The sequence below is a fragment of the Chinchilla lanigera genome, unplaced genomic scaffold (genome assembly GCF_000276665.1).
Source record: "Chinchilla lanigera isolate Chin_1 unplaced genomic scaffold, ChiLan1.0 scaffold00017, whole genome shotgun sequence".
Lineage (NCBI taxonomy): Eukaryota > Metazoa > Chordata > Mammalia > Rodentia > Chinchillidae > Chinchilla > Chinchilla lanigera.
The window spans coordinates 711,169-735,503 of NW_004955418.1; the positions used below are offsets into that span (position 1 = coordinate 711,169).

The 24,335-nt window shown below is 43.7% G+C and overlaps 1 protein-coding gene and 1 long non-coding RNA gene across 2 annotated transcripts in view; one reads left to right on the forward strand and one right to left on the reverse strand.

Annotated features, from left to right (window-relative positions):
- Nrg2 (neuregulin 2) overlaps positions 1 to 24,335 on the forward strand; it is a gene marked incomplete in the record, with an annotated part of 245,238 nt that overhangs the window by 162,545 nt on the left and 58,358 nt on the right.
- LOC106148239 overlaps positions 1 to 24,335 on the reverse strand; it is a 29,761-nt gene that overhangs the window by 2,020 nt on the left and 3,406 nt on the right. The window contains exon 2 of the long non-coding RNA XR_001233505.1: positions 22,749 to 22,933. This is a non-coding gene — a long non-coding RNA (uncharacterized LOC106148239). The remainder of the gene's footprint in view (positions 1 to 22,748; positions 22,934 to 24,335) is intronic.

A 24,335-nucleotide genomic window follows, 5' to 3' on the forward strand; every position in this document is an offset into this window, starting at 1 on the left:
CAGCTGCTCCTCCGCTGACTCTTGACCTTTCTGGTTCTCAATGGCAGGAGCAAGAGTGACCTGTTGTATGGCATGTATTCCCAGGGGTTTCTCCATGTTTGAATGATTTAGACAGGTCTGTAGGTGGGCATCTGCAGCCAGTGCATGGTGGGCCAATTGTGTCAATGTTTCTCTGTGTCATGGTAGTTCTCAACAAAGCAACGGTGGCCAGCCTGAGGGCTGGCGTGCAACAGCCCTCACTGCCGTGTGGCTTCCAGTGCACCAGAGCCCCTCCTCCCAGGTGACTGTTAGGCTAGGGGCCTGCCCAAGGGCCAGCCGCTCCCGCCCTGTGGCCTCCCGGGCACCTGGGGCCCTCCCTCCGGGGGCCTATGAGGCAGGAAGCTAGCCAGCCAGAAGACCAGCTCTCCCCGCCCGAGGCTCCCTGTGCACCGGAAGCCCTCCTTCCAGGGAACTACAAGGCCGGGAGTGAGCCACTGGTCCCACAAATTTTGACATGTTATTTTTTTATCTTATTTAAAATATGTTTTAGATTGTCTTGGGATTTCTTTTGGCCCATAGGTTACTCAAAAATTTATTTTTAATTTTTTAAATTTAATTTTCCATATATTTTTCTGTTGTTGATTTTAATTTAATTTTGTTAGGATTAGGGAAAATACTTTGTATGATTTGAACCTTTTAAAATGTGTTAAGATTTGTTATTATGGACCAGAATATGATCTAGCTTGGTAAATGTTCTATATGTATTTTAAACAAGTATGTTCTGTTGTTCAGTGGTGTGTTCTATAAATGTTAATTAGATATAGTTAATAATATTGTTCAAGTGTTTTGTGTCCTTACTGATGTTCTGTCTACTAATTCTACCAATTATTAAAGAAGATATTGAAGCTAGTTGAGCTGGTACCTGCCTGTAATCCCAGCACTCAAGGAGGTTGAGGCAGAAAGATTGCAAGTTTGAGTCCTGTTTGGGGAATTTAGTGAGACCTTATCTTGAAATAAAAAATAAAAAGGGCTGGGGATGTAGCTCAATGGTAAAGTGCTCTAGGTTCAGTCCTCATTGCAAGGGGGAGTAAAATCTCCAGTTACAGTTGTGGATTTGTTTATCCTTTCAGTTCAACCAGTTTTTGCCTCGTGTACTTTAAAGCAGAATTATTAGATACAAAATCTTTACGATAGTTTTATCCTATTAATGAATTTACCTCTTTGTCATTATGAAATAACCTAATTTATCACTGGTAAAATTTGCTCTGAACTAGACTTTGTCTAGTATTAATATAGTCAGTCACCCAAGCCTTCTTTTAGCTAATTTTAATGTATTTTTGTATCTTTTAATTTAACTTACATAAGTCTTTCTTTTTTATACAATTTGAAAATTTCTGCCTTTAAAATTAGGATGCTTGCATCATTTGCATTTAATGTAATTATTGATATGGTTGGGTTTAAATCTGTCATTTTACTGTCTGTTTTCTATTTGTCCCATTCGGTCTTTGTTCTCATTTTCCTCTTTTTCACTGATTACATTTAATCTGTGTTACTGGCTTTTTAGTTATGATCCTTTGTTTTTCTTTCTTAGTGATTGCTTTAAGATGTATGGTATACATTTAATTTTTCACAGTCTATCTTCAAGTAACTTGATACCATTTCACATATGGTATAAAAATTTTACAATCATATGCTTATTTTATTTCTATATGTGTTTATAAACTCCATAAGATACTGTTATTTTGCTTTAAATAGTTATGTTTTAAATATATTTTAATACTAGGTGTAGTGGCACATGCCTATAATCCCAGCTATTCACTAGGCTGAAACAGAAGGTTTGAAAGTTCAAAACCAGAATGGGCAACTTAACAAGAACTTGTTTATATATCACACACACTGGCTGGATGTAATGGCACAGGCCTATATAATTCCAGCAGCCTGGAAGATTGAGGCAGGAACCCAGCCTAGGCAATTTAACAAGACCCTGCCTTAAAATTTTAAAATGGAAAAAAAAAGGGTTGGGGATGTACCTTAGCATTAGACTGCTTGCCTAGCATGCATGAGGCCCTGGATTCAATCCCCATTACTAAAAACAAATGTAACATATGAGAAATATATTTTAGCATTTTCTGGACATTTTCTTTTAATTGATTTTTTTTAAATTTAATTTTATTGTGGTCAGAGAACATATATTTTTAAATAATTTGATTTTGTTTTAAAGCTTAGTTTATCATCAATCTTAGTGAACCTTCTGCGTGCACTTTAGTGTTTGTTTTACATTTTTCCTGGTGTAAATTTTGTTTAAATGCCAATTAAACTAAAGTAGTTAATATTATCATTTCTTTTATTTTTATTTTTATTTTTTATTTTTTGGTATTGGGAATCAAACTCACAACCTTGCACTAGCCAGACAGGCCCTATGCCACTGAGCTATATTCCCGGCCCTCTTTTATATCTTTGTCTAACTTGTCTATCAATTACCAGGAGAGGTGTATTAAGATCTCTAGCTATAATCATGGATTGTTCTACTTTTCCTTTTAAATCTGTCACTATTTGCTTCATATATATTGATGACCTGTTTTTATATATACATATATAATATATAATATTTTATATATATAAATATTTTATTTCCTAGTGTTTGACCTTTTATCCTCATTGTGTCTCTTTTGTTTCTACATACTGCTTTTTTAAAGGCTATTTTATCTTACATTAGGAGAGCTATTGCAGTTTTGTTACCCTTAAGATGTGTATCATTTCCAGCCACTTGCATACTCATTGAGGCTTTTAGTTCTTGTTTTTGGTGTTTGCAGTTTTATAATACCTTACTTTTACCCTATTTGTATTTTACCCTCTTTGTATTTAAAGTTTGCCTCTTATAGACAACACATAGTTTGGTTTGGATTTTAATATAGTCTCACGATCTTTGCCTTTTGATTAAAATGGTTTGTCTACATGTATTGAATGTGATTATTGATATGACTACATTTAGGTCTTCCCTTTTGCTATTAGCTTTTAATATTTCTCAGCTAGTTTTTATTTATCTTTCCATCCTTCTCCGCTTTCTTTTGTGTTAATTATATATTTTAAAATATCAGCCAGAAAATATCTTTCTGCATTATTTTTAAAGATTACAATATATTAATTTAATTCAGTTTACTTAGAGTCAATGTTGAATTAGATCAGATAAAATATAGAAACCTGACAAAAATATAAATCTCCATTTACTGTTCTCAGACCCCACAATCCTTCATGCTATTGTGGTTGTGCACATTACATCTATAAAAATTCTAAATGCACTGATACAGTGCTATAATTTTTCCTTTAAACACTCATATATATTTTAAAGAAACTATTTTTTCTTATATTTATGTATTTGCCATTCCCCAAGTTCTGCATTTTTTTCTCTAGATCCACATTACTACCTAGCATCATATTCTTTCAGACTGAAGAAGATTTTTTAGTATTTCTTGTAGTACAGGCCTGCTGGCAACAAATTCTCTTTTTGTTTTCTGAAAATGTCTTCCATTTGTATTCTACTCTTTCATTGGATATAGTTTTTGCAGGTGGATTTTTAAAAATATTTTGTTACAAAATGTTTTGGCTGTCATGATGTCTAGACCTTACTGTTGTTCCCCTGTATGTAACGTATCATTTTTCTCTAGCTATTCTAAAGATTTTATCTTTGACTTTGGATTTCAACAGTTTGACCACAGTGTCTTTAGGAGTTATTTTCTTTGTGTTTATTCTGCGTGGAATATGTTGAACTTTTGGGATCTGTAAATTGTTTTCCACCAAATTTGGTGAATTTTTAGCTATTATTTCTTTAAATATATTTCTGTGCCTTTTTATTTTTCTCTTCTTTCTGTGATTCCAATATAGCTTGCTTCATAGGTCCTCATAGATCTCTGAGGGTCCATTCATTTTTATTGACTCTTTTCCCCCTTTCTGTTCATCAGCTTAGGAAGCTTTTCATGGTCTATTTTACTTTTAATTGATTGTTTTTGTACCATCTTCAGTCTTCTATTGAGCTTAGATAGGTGACTTTCTTCCCCACTGGGGCTGAAACTCAGGACCTTGCACCTGCTAGGCAAATGCTCTACCACTGAGGCATACTCTCAGCCTTAGCGATTTTTAATGTTCCATTATTGCAAGTTTTAGTTCTAATTCTCTTTTTAAAAGTTTCCACATCTTTATTGAGATTCCCTATCTGTTTATTCATTGATAGCATATTGTCCTATAATTATTTGAACTTATTTATAGTAAAGTTTTTAGAGTCTTCATTTGCTAATTCCAGTGTCTAAATCTACTTGGATTTCTTCAAAATTGACTTGGTTGTCCTTGGCCTTTAGGCTTCACTCTTTAAACTTGGCTCCAAGATTGTCCCTGTGTCTTAGAAACAGAAGAAAGGCCTCTTCTCTCTTTCATCTCTTTATTCCATACTTTTAGGGACCTCCTCTCATCTAAGTTTCTCTACATTGACTTTCCCAATGACTGTGATCCTCAGAGATTGGGCTGCTCTCTAAACCACTGCTTTTATAATCATACCCCATAGCCTCTTGCTAGATCACATCTTATTGTTTAATAATGTTTATATAATTTATTTTCCTAACTAGATCATAAACTCCTTCAGGATTGGAAGTATGTCTTTTCTGCTAGAATTTCAGTAAATCGAGTACCTTATATATGGCAGGTCTTATCCTGAACATTTTGTACCATCATTTTATCTGGTCTTCATAACCTATTATAAGGTGAATATCTTTATCCCCATTTTACATATAAGGAAACTAAGGCTCAGAAAGGTCAAATGATTGATCTAAAGTTATCAGATAGTAAGTGTGAATGTGTGGCTAGCATCGAAACTCAGATACATCTATCACAAAGCCCATGTGCTCTTTGTCTTTTATTCTAGTTGGACTAGTGCCCTTTAGTTGCACTGGCTAATGCTGGTGGCCTCTGGTAACTAGTGGCTCTTGATGGCCGCTGATCTGTTACTATGTGAAATAGACACAGATAAATCTATTGGTTCTTTAAATAGTGTCTGATGGCCCAATATTCTCTCTACAACCTCTTGTCATTGCAAACAGTAGCCCATGGCCTGCTTATCTGCTTTAGCCCAGGCTGCACTTCTCATCAGATCTACCCCTGCTGGGTAGTCCACACCATCTTTGTTTTGCCTGGTAGATTTCCCTAGCCATGTTTGCCAAGTGAAGCTACGAACAGGAACAGTAGCACACAGTATCTGGAAGCCGATGAGGTATGCACTATATCCTCAGAAGCAGAAGTGTGTTCTGCAAAGATGAGAAGCAGCCCTCCTAAAAGAGAGGGAACACAAACCAAAGAGAACCTGCCTGAAAGTTTGAACTGCACTCTGTTCCTTTCTGACTCTGAGACCTGGAGGAGTTTGGCTGTCTTTGTTGAATCATTTTCCAAACATACCTTACACATGGCTAAGACAGATAAGATATAAACCCTTTTTTCCCAGGAATTCTTCAGGACACATCTTGTTTGCAGTGTCTTACAGACATGCTCACCTCCTTGGTGCCTAGCCCAGTCCTTAGGTTTACTCTGGTAAACTTTGGTTTGCTGGAGAAGAAAAACCTCCTTTTTTTTTCTTCCTCATGTACCTTTTGTACTCACTTACTTCACTTTACCCCAGGAAAGGATGAAACAAGGTCCTGAGTTCGATTCCCAGTACCAAAAAAAAGGATGAAACAGCACATATATAGAAAGAGGTTGATTCTACATTAGGCCAGTCCTCTGCTCTGGTCTGAGAGGGTATAATCCCAGTCCTGACTTAGAGTAAGAGAAATTTAGGAAAAAGGGCAGGTGCCATAGGAAAACACTCTAATCCTGGTTTGTCCCACAAAACCCACACTAAATTATTGGCTCAGATGCCTTCTGTAAAGCTGAAGGTAATGCCTTGGGTTAAACATCATGTTGAAAGGACTCATGCTAAGTACCAGTATGAATTCAGACAAACGAGAGATCTATTCCACTTAGGGAGGGCTGTCCTATTTGGCAATTTTCTTCTGTTTTCTCCAAGGGAGAGTAAGAATTGACTGAAGTATCAAGATGACTCTGCTCACTGACAAAGTGACACAGCAGCAGATGGGTGGGTTGATGTGGAGGAACTTGTATGAGGCTAGGCCCCAGGCCGAGGAAGAACTATTGGAGGGTCCAATTTCAAGAAGCTATGTTACCCAACTTTTTTTTCTCTTTTTGAAGATAGGGTCTAAGTTGCCCAGACTATTTCCAGTCTTTTGACCAAGGATAAAAGCCATCTGTGGTTAAAAAACTTTTAGAGAAAAACCTACAAATAGCCACCTTCCTTCTGAGGAACTCATAGCCCACACCTGATCTCACCTGACCTTTCCCAAGAAGCAAAAATTATTTTTTCATTCATCTGACAAGCACTACGAACACCCTCTATTGCTAGATACTGGGAGTCTACTGAGGAATGAGAGAAGGTCCATGTAGATTAAAGATTATAGTCAAGTCAGGGCAATGAGGCCATAAGAATCATTGTAACAGAAGATGTGACATAGTAAAGACTCACTGAAGGGAATCAACATCCAATCCTGTTCTGTAGGATATGGTTAACACAAGGCCCCGCACTATCCCTAAAGAGGGAGTCTAGAAGCTGTGATAAACATTGGGAAGTAGTGTGTGTTAGGGAACCAAGTAGCTGGAGAGCGGACTTGTGGGGGAGAACCATGACAGTGGATGTAACGTGCATGTCTTCAGTAGCAGGCCAGGGGATTTGGACCCTGTTTGATAGTTGATAAAGAGCTCGACAAGGCTTGTGAGCCATGGAATGGCAAGATAAAACCTGCTTTAGAAAATTCATCTGATGACTTTGTGGCAGACAGTGGGGATGGCAGTACAGAGACCCAGGGTGAAAAAAGTTTGGGAAACCCTGGAAGGCTTGATGGTAACATTAGTGATGAGAATGAATGGAAAGGAAAAGGCTGTTGCATTAGACAAACATTGTGCAGATAGAATTACCCAGACACTGCCAGTGACTGTGATGTCACACTGCAAGTCAAAGACAATGCCTAATTTTTCAGCTCAGGTGACCAAGAAAATACTGAAGCTGCAATAGAAATCAAAAAGTCAAGCGCAACAGGAGCAGAGGTGCGGAGAAAACAAGTCCCTTTGCAGTGTCTGAGCGTCATTTTCTGGTTAAGAACACAAGCCTGAGAAGTAAAGATGGATCTGGAAGAGGCAGGGTTGGAGGTACACGAGCTGTCCTGGGAGAAGCAGTGGTTGTTCCCTGAGGTACTACAGACATCTTCAAGGGGAGAGGGGATTAAAAGGCCAGTGCTCAGCCCAGTGCCCCACCCAGCAGCACCCATGTGCTGATGGAGAATGGTGAAAATGAACGGGCAACAGAGCCAAAGAACCACCTGCCTGTACGAAGCAGTCATCCCTGAAGGAGAGAGAGAGAGGCAGCCTTCAGAAAGCGTGAAGAAGCAGGTGAGAAGAGGGAGCCCTGAGAGATGCAGACAGGGAAGGCACTTACTTTAGCAAGGAGAGAACCACAATATTTGGGGAGAACCTGGGAAGCTATCAGGATGGCTGGCTTCATTGTTCTGAATTGGGCAAGTCATGAGGGATGGGCCACACACCTTGGACATCGGGCTTGTTTATCTTTCCTGCTTTATCATCATGGTCATAAGAATACTGGTCAGAGAGAGCTGATGACATGGAGTTTCTTTTAGTCTCTTGCCTTTAGTCAGTGCTTAGGAACTAGGTGGTGTCCAGTGGGGTAATACGATGAAGAGGTGAATGAGGTTCTGCAGCAAAAGCAGTCTGACTGGGGTAAAGTGCAGAACAGGCACATCTGTCTATCTCTGTAAAGACCACATCCTGGCTTCCAGAGAGAGCGTGTGCAAAGGCACGAGCTGCTGGCCATCCCATCCAAACTCGGGAAATGATTATGGATGGTTTCCTTTGGAAACAGGGTAAGCAGAGAATAGGGCCAGAGGGTGCTCAAAACTTGTTTCATGGCTTTGCGAAACTTCCTTTTCATAATTTTCACTTTTCCTGTCCAGTGTATTCTCCGAGGAGCTAGCCTACAGCCTCTGGGCAGAAAAGTGGAGGGCTTCAGAAACAGGAGGGAGATTAAAGGTGAAGCAGAGGGAAAGAGGGAGGGGGGAAGTAGCTGCCTGGAACTCACTGCAGTGAAGGTTCCAAATAGAATGGGGCAATAGGGCAGAGGTGCGGCATCTGGGCCTAGAGTAAGCCAAGAATAATCCCAGCGGCGGGGAGGGGCGAGGAAGAAGCTACTACTCCCACTCACACCCGCTTCCAGCTTGCTCTCCCGAAGAAGCAGCTGTGGCCTTTGCCAGGTACCACATCCTTTGATTAGCTTCTTCTTGGCCTCCTAGAATAAGACTACATGAGAATCTTGTCTCTGCAGAAGAAACGAAGGTTGGGTTGGCAGTGTCATCTCACCGAGAAGTATTGGTAGCGGGTGGTGGGCACAGGCCCTGGGCTCTATCCCCTCAGAAGCCACAGTTTTTCTTTTTCCCGTGGTCACAGAGGTACTGTGTTCAACTGACTGGAAAAGTGGTACACCTCGCAGACTTATAAGGAGCTCACCAGATCTCCCACAGGAGAGGGAGCAGAGACTCTGTCCTGGAGAAATTTGATGAGCTTTCATATATCACTTCCGGCTACAGGTTATCTCACCTGAACCAAAAGCCTGGAGGCTGATGTGTCTGGCTTTACGAAGTAAAGAAGCAGTTTCTTGCCCAGAGGTATGCTACAGAGGGCCCTGTTCACTCCTGCTTGGCAGCATACTTGATGCAAGCTGTGCATATGTCCTGTGGACAGGCCATGAGCCAGGGTCCTGGCTACTGAAGTCATCAGCACTCACTGCAGTGGTGAAAATCAGGAAAAGGGAGCCACACAGGCACCCTGTGGAGAGTCAGGTCGGTACGGCCACATGTGACTGAGCACTCCCGCCTTGCACACACTGGGCTTGTGCACCAGCTCTCTCTCTTCTGCTGCCTCTGTAGTGTCATCTTCCCTGGTTGGCACCCACACCATGCTACTTAGAAAGTAGAGAGAGCCAACATGCCCGTACCCACATCATAGTGACCCTGGCAGAGCAGCCAGGGCATGTGTGGCACAGCACATTACATCTTGAAAAAGAAAATACGTTGTGGATGGTGATGGTTCTCCTGTTCTTTTCTAGTGTTGGAGGATGGCCCTGGGCTTTCCACACTCTGCTGCCCTGCTTAGGGGAATGAGGTGGCTATAGTGGCCATAGTGAGATGCATGTGGCAGGGATCTGAGGTGGAAAGATGCCAAGAGAAGGTACCCTGCCTGGCAGGGGCCACTTTCCTGCATCCACTAATGGGCTGCTAGGAGGACCTGTGGAGTGAGCAGAAGAGATGAGATGAAGGGATGTGCTGGCCAGGCAGCTGAAGGACCAGAAGAGGGTCCTGCTATCTTCCCTCACACCCTCCCTCACCCCTCAGGAGCCTTTGCCACCACATCCACCAGCCAACTGGGCTTCCTTTGGCTTGGTTGGGTTGCTGGGTGTCTGCCTTTCCCCACTGTCAGTGGCTCAGGAGCTTGAACTGCTCTCCTTGCACAGCCCCCATCCAGGGAGCTAGGCTGCCCACAGAACAGAACATCGCACAGGGGCCTGTAGCTCAGTAGTAGAAACCAAAGAAAATGCTCACCAGGAGGGAGCTGACGCCTTCCCTGGCCACATAGCTGCAAGTTTCCCTTCCTGTAATCTTCAGGAAAGACACGTTAACTCTGTCCTTGGGGTCTGGGGTTGTTGGTGCTTAAGAGGAGCATCGTCTCCACTTCCACCAGTGTAGAATGCCTTTAGAGTGGAGCTGGGTCTGCCCAGCACAGAATCAAGGCTTCATAGGTGTCTGGTCGAAGTGACACAGCTGAGAAGTGGTAGAAGACATCTGGCTGAAGGGGCTGATTTGAGTGGCCCACAGTCACTCAGTGGGTTTGTCAGTGTGGTGTCACTTGAAACACAGACCTTAACTCCACAGGAATTTTCCTAGCTTTACACTTTACACTGTAAGGATTTAGCTCCTGACCAAGAAAATAAGAAAAAGAAAAAAAAAAAAAAACAGATAGTGAAAATTACCAATGAACTAACCAGACTCCAACTGACCCTTGGTATCCGAATACCTTTGTCAGCCTCACCTCTTCCTTGACCTCAGAGCTGCTCCCAACTCCTACCTGTCCACACCCTCTCTATGTGCTGTCCCTGGCCTTGACAGCTCCTACTGTCCTAAGACTCTGGCAGGAACCTCTTCTCAAGAGCCTCATGCCAATGACATTTTCATCCCTCTACCTCTACCACACCCACAAAACGTGTTAGGGACTTACGGCCTTGTGTTCATCAGAAGGATGGGCTCCAAGTGAGTAATGGTCTTTGTCCTGAAGCAGCAATGAAGGGACCCTCATGAGGCCCTGGAGGGGAGGTGGCCCAGGGAGCCCATGCCAAGCCCTGTCAGCCCAGGGAAGCCATACAGAAAGATTCTTTCTGAAGGAAAGAGATTAGCTGAGCCTCCCCAAAGAAGACAAGTAACGAGAACACAGAAATATTTCCTTTAAAGGGGAGCAAGAGCAGATGGAAAGAGGGTTTATATTAATGAAATCTCCGGATATTAAGGATGAAATGAATGCCAGGGAAGGTTATTATCATTTCATTAGAGCACAAAGGAAGAAACAAACACGTTATTATGTGAAACCAAGGAGTTATGAACAAGGGAATCCAGCAGGGAAGTTATTAGCTGGGTTAATTAAAACAGAACAAGCTGGTTGAGTAATTCCGTCTGTAGAACACAACAAGGAAAGCATAATTCATTGCCCTTAAGAAAAATACTCAAGGTTTTTTTCTTTTTCTCATTTACCAGAAATTCTGCACTTTTGATATTGTCCCACAAACCAAAAAGATTTATTCTTGTCAAAACCTAATTGATTTAGTTAACACCAAGATGTTTTGTTAAACAGAGTCCAGTTCTGATCAGAAGAGATGCAAATCCATCAGAGACTGGAGCCCAGACAGCCAGGGCAGCTCCTCTACCTAGGGTCAGGGACCCTTTGAAGGTCCCATCAGAACCCAGCCCACAGGGTTAGGAGAGGTGGGGGTGGAGGGTGGGATGGAGCCTCACTCATCCCTCCTAGAGACCTGGGGAAACCTGGACAGGGCTGGGTCTGCTTGCTGCCTTCTCTGCTCTGCCTCCTAGTGCCATCCCAAAGCTGGCATCTCTGGCTCAATGCATGCTCCTTTGAGGCATCAGAGCCAGTTCTCTGAGCCAGCACTGTTGCCAGCCACCACAAGCAGCAAGTGACAACATGTCTGTTGCGACAGCACCAAGCCGCCTGGTTCTGGGGGCCTGGATCCACTCATTTGGATGAAGATCATATATCTAAGTTGCTACTTCCTTCAGGTAGCCGAGAAGTCCCCAGCGTGAAGGTCCCCAGCAGGCCAAATGGATCCCATCAGCCCTCAGGATTTTGCTGGTCCCTTGTCTGTCAGGCCTTATGAATTACAGCTGGGGCCTGGGTTTGGCTGAGTCCCGGGAGGTTGTTTGCCAAGGGTACTTCTCAAGTGAAGGTACCAGAGAGCCAGAGTTCCCCAGTTCTTTGACCTCAGAGCTCAGGTTTAGGACATGGCAAGTTTAGAAAGCGGCTTCCCTGAGGAAGACATTTTGTTGGCAAGGGGGAACCAGGGCCCCAGAGTGATAGAAATAAAGAGCCTGAGACCATAGAGCTGTCAGTGGCCGAGCAGGGCAGAAACCAGGCCTTGCACTCAGCACACTCCTACTCTCTATTTCAGGGCTGTCTGCCACAGACACACCTAGGAGATCCTGGAGAGCACCAGATACATTTTAATAAGACTTTTATCAGAATATGTGACATACACAGTGCTTCCTAATTGTCAACTGCTTTAAAAAACCCTATTTTTAGAACAACTTTAGGTTCACAGCAAAACAGAACATGAGAAAGTTCCTATACACTCTATGTCCCACACACGTACAACCTCCTGAACTGTTGATATTCCCCCACCACAGGGGTACATTTGTGAGTTGATGAACCTACATGGACACATCATTATCACCAAATATCAGGTAATGGGAATCATATGTTATGTAGCCTTTTCAGACTAGCTTCTTTTGCTTCATAATATATGTTTAAATGTCCTCCGTGGCTTTTTCATGAGCTTTTTTCAAAGCTCATTGCCTTTCTTAGTGCTGATTATATTGCTCTTTGGATGAACCAATTTATTTATCCATTTACTTACTGATAGTCAACTTGGTGGCTTCCAAGTTTTTTGATGATGTATAAAGCTGTTATAAACATCCATGTGCAGGTTTTTGTGTGGCTATGTCTTCAGTTTATTTAGATAAGTAACAAGGGGCAGATTGTTATTGTTGGATATATGATGAGCTTGTGTTTAATTTTATTAGAAACTGCCAAACTGCTTTACAAAGCGACCGTACCACTTTGCATTCCTACCAGTAATGAATAAGAGTTCCTGTTACTCTACATCCTTACCAGCATTTGGTTTGTCAGTATGTTGGATATTGGCCATAAGCACGTAATGTTATCTTATTGTTGATTTAATTTGCAATTCCCTAATGATACATGATATGGGGCATCTTCTCCTATGCTTCCCTGCCATCTGTATATGTATCTTCTTTGGTAAAGTGTCTATGCAGGTCCTTTGCCCATTACAAGCAGAGTTTTTTTCTCATTGATTTTTTGTTCTTTGTATTTTTTGGATAACAGCCCTTTATCAGATATTTTGCAAGAATTTTTTCCTAGGTTGGGGTCTGTCTTCTTAGTCTCTTAATACTATCTTTTGCAGAGTCATTTTTTTAGCCTCTATGAAGACCAGCTTATCATTTCTTTCATAGATCATGCCTCTGGTTTTGTATTGAGAAAGACATTTCTAAACCTAATGCTATCTAGATTTTGTACTGTGTCACCATCTAGTACTTTTATAGTTTTGAATTTTACATTTAGCTCTGTGACCCATTTTGAGTTTATTTTTGCAAAGGTTGTAAGGCTATGTGTGTGGATTCAGTTTTCTGCAGGTGGGTGTTGAATTGTTCCAGCACTATTTGTTGAAAAGATTATCTTTGCTCCATTGTACTCCCTTTGCTCCTTCATCAAAGAGCAGTTGGCTATATTTATGTGGGTCTATTTCTGGTTTTGCTGTTCTGTTCCATTGACCCAATAGTTCATTCTTTTCCAATACCACCATCCTGTCTTGATTACTATAGCTGTACAGTAAGTCTTGAAGTCAGGTAGTGTTTAACTTTGGTTTTTCTCTTTCAATTGATTATTCTGAATCTTTTGCCCTCCATATAAATTTTAGAATCCACAAAATAATTTTGGTATCCACAAAATAACTTCCTGAGACTTTTATTGTGATTACAGTGAATCTGTAAGTCAAGTTAGAACTGACATATTGATAATGTTGAGTCTTCCTTTCCTTGAACATCGAACATCTCTCCATTTATGTAGTTCTTTGATTTTGTTAATCAGAACTTTGTAGTTTCTCTAATCTAGATATTATATATTCTTTGTTGGATTTATTTATACCTCAGTATTTCATTTTTAGGGGTGCTAATGTAAATTACAATGTATTTTTAATTTAAAATTTCATTTGTCCATTGCTAGTGTATAGGAAAGCAACTGACTTTTGTATGTTAACCTTACGTCATATAACCTTGCTGTAATTTGCTTTTAATACAGAAAATAGTAGTTAAACTTATTTTAGTCACCATACTCTTTTGCCCCTCTGGGCTTTTCTCTATGCTGCTTCCTCTGTTTGGAATTCCCCCCTTCTCTCCCTCAACCTTCATTCTAGAGCACCCCTTTCTCAAGTCTGATTAATCTTTGAGGACTGGGACGTCTTCTCTGACTCTGAGTCTACATTAACTCACCACTCTCCACTTCTTTCCTTCAAAGATGTAAACCCTGTTCTCAAGAAATTTTATGGTTTTTCCCCCCACTGGGAATCAAACTCAGGACCTTCTGCTCGCCGGGCAGATGTTTGTGCCGTGGAGATATATCCCCAACTCAAAATTTATGGTTTATTTAGGAGATAAACCACAAAGGTGCTAATAATTAATAAGCAAACAACTCTACTCTAAGAACTTTATCTGTGTTAACTCATCTCTACAGATATAGAGATTAGTGAGAATTGCTGATCAAAACCTTCAGAAACTCCCCTCAACCTGTAAACTAGAATCCAGACATGCCTGAAAGCTTCCACATCAGGATTTAAATCTGCTTTACAAGCTAAGCTGGTGTATACTCCTGTGCCTCACCACAGTCCATACATTCCCACCTCTTGCGCACGCTGCGCTCCCTGCTCGGAACACTCCCCATCACCTCATCCCTCCGTTACCCCTCCATCCCCCACACTTCCATAGTGCTTGTGTTCCAGACCATTTTTATTACGAATGTAATCAAGTTTGAGAAGAAAACTTACAGAACACCAGACAAGTAAATCCTTAGTGTCCTCTGCAGCCTCTCTGGTTGTCTCTTGTGTAGTCTCTGCCTTGTTTAATTGCTTTATTTATACTTTTTATACACTGACAGAGCCACCATATTTTGTCATTGAAGTGGTTATCTAGTATTGCACAATGTGTACACTCATTTTTTCTCTTTAGAGCCTTGTACTGGTATTCTAATTCAATTTGGTTTTCCCAGATATTTGCATGTCAAGTATGTGTAAAAGACCACATTTCTTGCCTTTTAGTGAACTTCTCGTGGCAGGGACTGCCTTCAGCATAGCTCTCTCCTCCACCATCCTTACCCTGCCTGTGCGAGTGTTTATAGAGCCCTGCTCTGTTGAATCAAACTGTCACAAAGCCAGGCCTTCAGCCATGGATCTCATCTCCCACCTGTACCCTGATACAAAGGAAACCCATAAAGGGCTAAGACGGTAAAAGAGAGAGGATTCAGTAACCTTCTCTGAATGCTTAATCAGTCCAACATTGCCAGTCTAATCTTGTCACCTTCCATGGCCGCTCTCCTCTCCAGAGTATCATTTAACCTCAGGGATTTGGAGAAGCTTGAAGATCAAAGCAAAACTTGCACATGAAAATTCTCTGAAGGGAGAATGAGAAAGCAGTTATTTGCTTACAGAACAGTTGAAGAAGGTTCCTCCAAGTCACACAGTCCCATCAGTCACCATAGAATCCAGAGGCCCACTGTTCAGAAGAGTGATCTGTATGACACAGACCCCGAGGCCCCCAGGCCTCCAGACCCCCAGATCAACTCCCACCTTTCCGGAGCTTTCACCCTCCTGGTTGTTTCTTCAGGGTTTGCTACCAATTGACCCACTCTATTCTCAGAAAATTCTCCCAGCTCCCTCCCCACCATCCCACTGTTTTGTTCCTTCCTGGCCTCTAAATATGGGCCTCTCTCTGTGAGTCTCTGCTTCAGCTTTTCTCTGCACTTTCTCCCTGGCAGTCATGTCTGTCCAGATGACTCTGACAATGCCCTCAACACTGGCTCTTCAATTCTTATCTTCAACCCTGACCTGCTGCATTACATTTTCAGATATCTACTACACATGTCCTGCTGGCAACCCAAATCCTATCATTCCAAACAGCTTGCCCAGCTCTTTCCATTTGCCCAACTTCTGTCAGTGTCCAACTTCTGGTCTTCAAGGGGCTTCCCCAAGCTACTTACTAATCTCATCTTGGCCCCTCAGTTCCCACCCCTGTCATTTGAAGATGGCAGTGCCCTCTCTGTCCCACTGAGAGCACCAAATGGGACAAGACCTGTGAAACATTTTAAGCTGTAAAGGGGTCCACAAAGAATAGATATGATCCTTATATTATCATCTGTGGCAATTTATGAATCACCACATCCACTCCAGCATCTTTCATTAGCATCTCTATCTCTCATCTATGATGACCAGAATTTAAACCCTTTCAGCCCATTACCTTCTTGAGTTCTATATCCTCTAACTCAATGGTTCACAGACTGCAGTCCACATAATAATTACCAAGAGAAACTTATTTTTTAATGCAATTGTTAACTATGTGTGGTAACACAATCTATAATCCCAACACCCTGGCAGGCTGAGGCAGGAAGATTGCAAGTTTGAGCCCATGCTGGGCTATTTAGTGAGACCCTGTCTAAAAATAAAAAAGGACTGGAGATATAGATTAGTGCGAAGGCCCTGGGTTCAATCCCTAGTACCACAAAAATAATTAAAAATGCAATTGTAATCTCCTTAACAGTAGTGCTGGGACAAGTGAATATCCAAATGCAAAAGAATACCTTACACTGTACATAAAAATTAACTCAACACAGATCAGCCAGGCATGGTGGTACACACTTGTAATCCCAGCACTCGGGTTGAAGCAGGAGGATCACCATGAGTTCAAGGCCAGCCAGGGCTACATAAGCAAATTCAAGGCCAGCCTGCACTACATAATGAGACCCTGTCTCAAAAATAAATAAATAAATAAAATAACTCAACATAGATCAAAGACCTGGTAGGAAGAGGTTAAGGTACAAAACTCTCGGGATTAAAAAAAACTGTAAATCTCCGTTTCCTTAGATTAGATAATGATTTCTAAAATGTGATACCATAGCTCAAGCAACTCATCAAAATTAAAAATGATTGTGCTTTAAAACATATCATCAAGAAAGTGAAAGATTACACAGACTGGGAGAAAATTTTACATTATATATGTATCTGGTAAGAGACTTGTATCTATATAGATAAAGAACTCTTACAACTCAATCATATAAAGGGAAATAACCCAATAAAAAATGGGTACATATAATTTTTTATTCTTCAATTATACCTCAATAAGACTAGAAAAGAAATTAGGCCAAGAATCTGAAGAGAAATGTCTTTAAAGAAGATATACAAATAATCGATATGTATCCCAAAAAAAGATATTCTGCACCATTGATCATCAGGGAAATACAAATCAAAACTGTAATAAAATAATGCAATGTTCCCCAAAATAATTAACTGTATAGTTTACATGAATGAATTATATGGTACTGTATTTGAATTATATCACAATAAAATTGCTTTTTAAAAAACACAGCAAGAAAAAAACACAGCAAGATAATTACTTTTATCCATCAGAATATCTACATTTTAAAAGTCATATATAATGATAAATAAAAGATGTAGAGAAACTGGAATCCTCATAAACTGCTGGTGGGAATAAAAAGTGGTGCAAATGCTTTGGAAAACAGTCTAGCAGTTCCTCAAAAAAGTTGTCATATGATCCAGCCATGAGAACATATAGCCACACAAAAACTTGTAATGGATGCTTATAGAAGTATTATTTGTAATACTTGAAAAGTAGAAATAACCTAAATGTCCATCAACTGATGAATATTATACATAATATGTGGTATATTCATATCCATACAATGGAATAATATTCAACCATAACAACAATGAAATATTAATGTGTGCTAAAGCATGAGTGAAACTTGAACATGCTAGGTGAAAGAAGTCAGTCACAAAGGTTACATGTTTTGTGATTCCATTTATACGAAACGCCTAGAAGAAGCAAGTCTGTGGAGACAAAGTTGACCAGCAGTGGCCTCGGGATAGGGGAGGCAGTACTAAATCATGTAATGTTTCTTTTGGGAGTGATGAAAATGTTCTAAGATTTATTGTAGTGATGGTTGCATAATTCTATGAGTAGACTAAAAATAGTTGAATTGTACACTTTCAAAGGGTCACTTGTACAGTATGTGAATTACATTTCAATTAACTTTACAATGCAATTATAAAAGAACAATTGATGGTAGGCACATGTAATAGAAAGTGTTAGCTATGCTGGGGATGTAACTCAGTGGTAGAATGATTTCCTAGCATATATGAGGGCCTAGGTTCACTCCCCAGCTTTAAAAAAAAAAGTTTTAAATGCCAATTATGCAGTGAGGACTGGATTCTCTAGATGCTCCAGGGCCAGGTTTCTTAAAGGGTGTTTCATGTACCATCTGAAGCAGAATAGTAACAAATACCACATCGGGACTCCACCCTAGAGACTGTAACTCAGAGTGTTCTAGATAGGCTCAGTACTCTGCATTTGTAACAAGCACCTCAGTGAGGCTATAGCAGGTGGTTGTAACCCATTTTGAAAATTGTTACGCTGGTGAATCTTGATACCTTCAGACTCCTGCTCCCTTCTGCCCTGCACTTTGTGGCCAGATGAGCTTCCCGAATTGAGCTTGGGTTGGATCATCTCGCTGGGCAGAACCCCTCAAGATGGCCTCATTCCTTAGTATGAGCTCCAAGCATTCCACACAGCCTGCTGCCCACCCACTTTCCCAGCCTTTGCTCCCATGGCCCCCTACACGTGCCTTTGTATCTGTCAAGCTGGAATCCTCCTCCTTCTCCAAGCCTACCTTTCAGGTTCCCACTCTGAGCCTTGCCAGCCTGTCCACACTCCAAGAAAGCTTCTCCTGCACCCCCATCTCATCTCTTACTTTACAAATGTCACCATAATTCTTTGCTGTTAACGAGCTGATCATCTAAAATTTACCACATAGCCTTTCATAATCTTTTAAGCTATGTAATTCTGCTACTTGCAAATCAGACAGCAATACTCAGAGGTGTTAGAAGAGCAGGACTGTGGAGAAGGATGGTGCAGGCTGGCACGTGGTCAGAGGGCAATAACTAAGCTGGTGGCATTTGAACAAGGCCATCAGTGCATAGGATGTGGTGTTAGCCATAGTGGTGCTGTCATTCCAGGAGCAAAGTTCTGGTGGCTTTCTCTTCTGAAGAGTTCAGTGTCCTCCCTGGTGAGCTAGAGATCTGGGGCCTGCATCAGACACCACTGGAATGTGGCAGGACCCAGGGGGCCCTGGCTACCACCAAGCTTGTCAAGCCTCGGCAGCTCAGCTGGCGCCACTTCCTCATAGAAACTGGAAGCTATTGAACCAAATCCTCATTTCAACCCATGGCCCCGGACAGAAAGGCTCTTGCCATTCCATTGTCCTCTACCCACTACCTCACCCTGTCTCTGCAGCAGGAATAAGGCGAGAAAGCCATTTACAACCTATTTGTTAATGAGCTCTTAAAAATAAAATAATGATTGTCAGATAATTATTTTACAGTGCAACAAGAGCCCCTTGCAACCATTTCAGTAATTACATCAAGCCATTCTATTTGTAAGAAGCTAATAGGAAACAAACCATTAATTACTATTTTGTCTTTCCTCCCACTGCCCCTTCGCCCCTTGAATTACAGGGCCACACCCTATGGCCACAGAGCTTGGGTGGAAGACAGAAAAAACTAGGAGATCCAGGACCGTGTCTCACTGGAAGGGGAGAATGGAGGGCAGTGGAAGGTCATGGGCTGTTGTAGCCTAATGAGAACCAGCCTCAGGGTCTACCATGGCCTAGGGCCTATCTCAGGGGGCCCCTGGTTGGCCTGGCATCCATTCCTTTGGTCCTGGAATGGAAAAGCTGGTAGTTGTGGGTAAGCTGAGCCCAATGTGGGAATGTTCCAGGGACCTCAGAGCTAGTGGGTGGGGCGGGCACCTGGGCAAACAGAACTAAGAAACAGGCAGGAATGAATCAAGGAGGCTTAAATATGCAGAAATGTAGCTCATACCTCTGGGCAAAAATAATCCCAAACAGAGTTATGTAATGGGCGGGAGGGATATGATAGGAAGGATGATGCTGTGAGATATATGGCAGGATGAACGAGAGAGGGAGAAAGAGAGAGAGACAGAGAGGGAGAGAGAATGAAGTGGGAGGAACCTAGGGAATTTGGCAGAGGAGCTCATTGTTGGGTGGATGTGCCTGTGTGTATATTCATTTATTTGAGAAGGAAGCTTCATTCTTCTATACAGAACCCTGGAAGGCAGCTAGAGAAAGATAGCTGTGATTGAGGCTGAGCTCCACTTAAAACCACTGCAAAAAGTATGGGATTCCTAGACCTGAAGGGATGGGGTCGGGAAAAGGCTTGTGAGCACAGGTGTGGAGACTAGGTTTCCCTTACCAGTCAATGCACCTTCCCCCAGCTCCATCCTCCAGCCCCCACCTCTCATCCCAACTCCAGCTCTTTCTGCTAATTGGAATCTTCCACTTTCTTCTACAGGAAGCTCACCTGGGTAGGCCACCTGGTGACACCTAACTCTCCCTCCAAGGAACTTCTAGGAGATTTAGTCTAATCCTCTCTTTGGAAACTATCCATAAGTTTTTGCTGTTGTGTCCCTTGATATAAGTGTTGTCTCCCTTCTGACTGTAAGCTCCCTGAGGACAGGCGGTCTTTGTATCCTATGGTGAGCAGCACTGTGCTGGTCACAAAGCAGGTGATGAGCAAGCATTGTCTGCACTGAGCCTGGTGACCTGAGGAGCAGGCAAACCCAAGGCAGGGGCAAGGGAACAAAGGTTCTGGTAGGCGTCCCCACACTAATGGAGCCCTGGGACTAGGAAGTGGATTGGTGATGCTGGAGCTGCAGAACCTTTTACAGGGAAAGACTGCGTAAAAACACATCAAAGAGGCACTCTGCTGGACATCAGTCAGGACCCCAAAACAATGTGAGCAATTAGACAAAGGCTTGCAGTGGGCATTTCATTGACCACAGTTTTCAGAACCAATTGCTCCAGAGTGGTGGAGAGAGAGCCAGACTACCGGGAAGCCTGAGTGGCAGAGGCAGGGTGGAGAAAGCAGATGGAAGTTGAGGATGGTCCAAGAGGACCACTGGGGTCAATGTCATTGTCTACCTCCTAACTGTCATTGTTGTGCTGATGATGGGAGATGTTGATCAGATGCTACTGCACAGCATTTGGAAGCAGCCACCAGCCCAGTGTAGGTGCTCAGAGCTCCTGCAGCCATCTGTGTGTGCACATGGTGTGTGTGCATGCATGTGTGCATGTGTGTGTGTATACCCTGCTTCGCATGGGCATCCACAACCAGAGATGGGGGAGGAACTGCTAGAGGGCTGGCTGGAAGGGCTGCAGCCAATGTCAAGGGACAAAGTTCCCAGAGCTCGGAACATGTCTTGAGACTCTCTGAAGGTTTATTGCTAGGATGGCCTTAGCATTTCGGTTTCCCCTTGGATTGAAGATAAGTAATCACTGAGACCCAAAGGGAAAGTATGATTTCCCAGTAACTATCAACAAAAATCTGGCTGGACAAAAAAAAAAAAAAAGGATGACCCTATGTCCCTGTCATATCTGCTTACATCTTATAGGTCCTGCTCTCCAGTGAACTGTAGTATTCATAGCTGCCAGGGGCCCCAAGAGTCAGGAGCCTGAAAGTTCTAGTGGTGCTTGTTTTGGTTAGTGCTAGAACTTTCATAAGCTATGAGTGAGGGCTGCAAGGAGAAGGAAAGAGATAATTTGGGATAGTAGAAAGGAGGGTAGGACCAGGATTGGATCTCCAAGATCCCTGAGACCTGCCACAGCCACTGTGAAGTTAGCATCTGTGAAGCTGTCCACTGAGCACTCCCAGGAGAAATAAGTATGGCACGGGAACCAACACCCAGACCAGGCCAGGAGAATTGGGCTGTGGTCCCAGGAGCAGCCAAGCCTGGGGTGACAGGGCTGGGCTGGGTAGGGCTAGGCTGGGCAGGGCTCAGAGAGAGAAGAGAAATTTTTGCCTCCAGGCTCATAAATGCCTATATTGGGCAAGGCCTCTTATTTCCTTGGGCGGTGACTAGGAGTCTTTCCAAATTTGCCAGCCTGGTTTGAATTGTCTCCCTCTGCCTGGAAAGGAATTGCACCCTTCTAGAGGATCCTCGGCAGTCCTCGAGGGGATGGGAATGGGTGACAGCTCCTCCAGCTGACCTCCTAGAGTAGATGGAGCGATGTAAACAAATTCTACCTGAAAGGGCTGGCTCCTCAGTACCTCTGCTAAACCAGAATGGGACCTGCAGGGCAGTGGGCCTGTGGGAATCATGGCTCCCTTGAGTTATGATCCACACATGGTGTCCCCAAGATGGTACTGATAGTAGCTAAGCCCTTGCACTTGATCCCCTCACTCTCCAGGGCAGCAAACAAGTCGTTAGGCTGTTATATAAATAATGTACTTACACAGGACTTGGTGTGTTAAGTGCCAGTTAGTACTATTGCTGCATAATTATGCAGTTAGCCTGAGGAAGGGGGCAGGCAAGTGTGGAATCGGCCCCCACCCTGTGGAAGGCGCAGGAGCTCCCACCTCTCATTTCAGTGAGAGCCGTGGCTCACCAAATAATGTTTTGGAGTCCACCAGGCAGATGGAGCAATGTACCCCAAGGCTGAGACCTGGAAGAGGCTGGCATCAGAGTCCAGGGAGGCACACTCACCTGAGACTAGGTCGTGGGCCTTCTGCCAGTCTGTTACCTCCCTCAGCCTAAAAGAGGCCCCACTGACACTCAGGGTTCCTGCCAGGCAAGCTGAGATGCCCCAGCAGGAGGGTGCCAAGGAAGAACATGAGGCTGGGAGGAGGACTGTGGGCCTGGGGCTCTTGCTCCTCTTTCAGCCCTCTCCATTGAACCCTTAGGTTCCTCAGGTGTGAGGACCTTTCAAGATCATCTAGTCCAACCTCACATTTCCAGGTGAGGGGGGAGCAGGCCAGAGAGGGAAAGTGACTTGCCCAAGGGCACACAGCAGGCCTAAGGATCCTGGGTGGAGAGCCTGCCCTGCCTCCCCAGCCTCTGCTCTGCTTCCCTCTTTTGTCCTCTCCTTCACCCGCAACCCCCATCGCTGGGGCTGCTCCAGCTTCTCACTTCCTCTCTAGTCCTGCTCCCAGCCCTGCCCAGGCCTGCCTGTCGCCTCACCTCTCCCCTCGTTGCTCCCCCATTGCCACCTGGCTTTCTTCTGCCGGCCCCCGGAGCCAAGGGAGGCTCCCCAGTCTTCGGCCAGTGCTTCTTCTCCCACCTGGTCCTTTCCAGCCTGTTCTTGGTGCTCGTCCTCCGATGAGTCTGCGCCTTCTCTTCCACCTCCTTCTCTCTCCAAAGAGGGTCTGAAATGAAGAAAAGAGACTAAACTCCTGAGCAGGGAGAACAAAATCTCTTCTGGGTCTGGGGATTGGATGAACTGAGCCAAGCGGAGCCTCCTAAATGGGGGGATAGGGACAGAGGGATCCTGTGCAGGAGCTAGAACTGCTGACCTGGTGTCCCATGGGAGCAAAGGGAAAGGAGACAGGCATGGCCTGGCTCTGCTCCTTAGCACTATTAGTATGGCCTCTGAGCACAGGGAGCCACCCAGGATGGAATCCTTTGCAAGTGTCCCTCCTTTCAGAGAGATTAAGGATTAATTTCCTCAGCCACCCAGTGAAATCCCTGTGAGAAAGACCTGTGGGCCTATTTCTTAGAAGAGGAAGCCAAGAGATGCTCGCAGCATCACAGCCTGTGGGAACTGGGTTGGAAGCCTCTTTTTTGCTGTTGCCAGGCTCCGTGAAGTTAACACTGTTCTCGTGTGAATGTGTGCACATGCGTTTTGTGCAAGCTGGTACAGTTTGAAGGGGACCAGCCAAAGTTTGCAGACTGGTGTGGCTCCAGAATCATGCTCATGCGGGATCAAGAGCTTTTCTTCAGTGATCAGGAACCCCTGCCCTCAGGCCCCCAGATTCCTGTAGGTTTCTGGGCTGGCGTGCGGAGGAATCTGGAGGTTGACTCTCTTGTGCAACTTGGGTCCCTGGTGTGGAAAATGAACCTAATCTCAGGGACAAAACTGGGCCCAAGACCAGGTGTCCTGGCCACCACCCTAGCTCTATCTTGCCCCCTTTTTGTGGCCACCCAGTTCCATCTGAGGGAGGTTGAGACCTGGGTAAACCTGGCAGAGATAGAAGAAGCCTGCTGCTATTTACAGGAGCACTGAAATTACCAGCCAGGACGCAGATTTGGTGAGAGACCTGCCCCTCAGCTCCAGTGGGTGGGGTGGGGAGCTGAGCTAGCCCCAGGCCCTCCTCAGCTGGGGCCCCTGTGTCCTGGAGTCACAAGGGAATAGGCTGCTCAGGCTTTGGGGAACCTTGTGGGTGAGTAGGAAATTCTGTGGTCCTGCAGAGAGTGGTGTTTTGCTCTGTCTCTTCCTCTGGTGGCCTCATTGGACAGAAATTAGGGGAAAGGAGCCTCATGACTTGGAAGCACTAAATCGGGGGTAGCCAAGGATAAGGGTAGGTAGTCTCGTCCTCTCTAAGGACTCTTAACTCACAGAGGAACATGTAGGGGCTCAGGGATGGCGCAAGGGTGCCTTTTCCTGGCAGCGGAGGTATGGGGTAGGTCTCAAGGGAGTGCTTTTGGCTCTTCCTGATCTGGTCACTGAGGCTAACAATTCCCAAGGGATAGTGAGCACAAGGGGAGGGGGCAAACCCAGCTTGGTCCCCAGGACCCCTTTGCAGGAGAATTTTGTAGATAAGCCTCTTG